We start from the raw sequence: 2,083 nt of genomic DNA, 5'->3' as shown, positions 1-2,083 counted from the left end.
GCGTGCAGGAAAGATTGCAGCTGACCCCTCCCACCCCGGACACAAACTGTTTCAGACTCTCCCCTCTGGCAGGAGGCTGCGGTCCATCAGGACCAAAAGCTGCTTCTTCCCATCTGCAGCTAGCCTCATTAACAAGGCCCGGATCCCCCCACTGACACTCCCCCCTTGCAAATGATACAAATGTCTCTGCACATGTAAATACTGTTTCATCTCGTGTCGTGCACAGACCTGGCACGTTGCACATATTTGTTGTTGATTGTTGATCTTTGTTGTTGTATATTTTTATGTTGTCAGTTTATATATTTATATGTGCACAATATTCTACTCCATTATGTTACGTCTGCATGGCACAGACCCAGAATAATGCACATGTTTATATCCGCTACGTTGTTCTTCCATTCCATATGTTATATTTCGACATTTTTGTAGAAATTGTACTTTATTTATGTCAACTGTATGTTTGTCTATGTGTAGCACCTTATCATCACAGCAATGGGTAAAACACTACTTGGCAATAAAGCTCCTTCTGATTCTTTTTTTTTTTTTTTGTGGCTTGACACAAGGAATGCGACAGCTGAAACCCACATCCTGCACACATCCGTGCGCGGATTTTTCTGAGATACTGATTGTGGGGTTTTCATTAGTTGTCAGTTAATATTAAAAGGAATGAACACTTGAAATATATCAGTCTGTGTGAAATGAATGTATACATTATACAAGTTTCACTTTTTGAATGGAATTACTGAAATAAATCAACTTTTGATGATGATATTCTACTTATATGACCAGCACCTGTGTACACCTTGCACAAGGATGGCAAGACACAAAAGGTCACTGCCAAAGAGGCTGGCCGCCCACAGAGCCCTGCGTCCAAGCACACCAACAGAGAGGCGAAGGGAAGGAAAAGATGCAGCACAAAAAAGTGCACCAATAGGGACAACCGCACCGTGGAGTGGACCGTAAAACAAAACCCACTCAAAAATGCGGGGGAGACCCACAAAGAGCAGACTGCAGCCAGAGCCAGCGCCCCAAGAACCACCATGCAAGACATGGGTCCCACCCGCCGCACCCCTTTTTTTTTTTTTTTTTTTTTTTAAACCTGTCCTGCCCAGCAGTCTGGTATGGAGTGTGATGACCTGGATACCATATTGTGCCAGACAGATTTTACTTTAAGAAGAGAGTATTAATATACTCCTTTGTCTGTTTTATTATTTATTTAATTACGTATTGATTTGTGGGCGGCACGGTGGTGCGGTGGTTATTACTGTTGCCTCACAGCATGGACCCACCCATGTCTGCGTGGGTCAAAAGACATGCAGGCTAGATTAATTGGTGACCTGTTCCTTAGGTGTGAGCGTGAGTGGTTGTTCGTCTATGTGTGGACTGGCGACCTGTCCAGGGTGTACCCCGCCTTGCACCCGCTGTCAGCTGGGATTGGCTCCAGCCCCCCCGCAACCTTGTACGCAGGATAAGCGGTTGACAATGGATGGATGGTATTGATTTGTCACCGGGCCGGACAGGGGGCACAAACAGACAGCACAGAGAAGGGGGATGGAAGGTGGACAACATTGGAAAAGCAGTGGGAAACAACAATTGCAGAAAGCAACGAAACCTGCAATAGAACAGAGAAGGGGACTTGGGGAGGAGAAAAACAAACAATAAAAATAATAGTAAAAGCCGAACAGCAGCAACATTTTTTACATTTATCTCAATAAATACACAATCCAAGTGACCATCTTCAATACTGAGGTCATCACAAATACTTCTAAGCTCATTTCCTGGTGGAGTCAGTCACAGCATTTCCATAGAGAGCCACTTTGCATCAGCAGCACCATGCTCCAGTGCTCTGGGAGAGTTTATAGTCCTGAGAGTTGAACACTGGATGACTGACAGCTGTCCTTCATGACAACAGAAGCCACAGAAATCCTCCTCATCAAAAACATGACTTTGATCTGCGTCCTCATCTGGACTCTCCTCTGCTGCTGCTTCACAGGTAAAGTCCAGAGAATCAAACTCCTCTCCTCTATGAACATCCGTCCCTCTGAAATGAAGCCCACAAAACCATGACGCTGCTTTATGTTTT

General features: G+C 44.8%; 1 gene segment (V, D, J or C); it reads right to left on the bottom strand.

The window, feature by feature from the left end:
- Positions 1-2,083, bottom strand: part of LOC123976150 — a 147,472-nt gene that overhangs the window by 36,652 nt on the left and 108,737 nt on the right.

This window comes from Micropterus dolomieu, linkage group LG09, assembly GCF_021292245.1.
Source record: "Micropterus dolomieu isolate WLL.071019.BEF.003 ecotype Adirondacks linkage group LG09, ASM2129224v1, whole genome shotgun sequence".
NCBI classification, from domain to species: Eukaryota; Metazoa; Chordata; class Actinopteri; order Centrarchiformes; family Centrarchidae; genus Micropterus; species Micropterus dolomieu.
The sequence above is the reverse complement of the archived record's forward strand: the minus strand, read 5'-3'. Positions and strand labels throughout refer to the sequence as shown.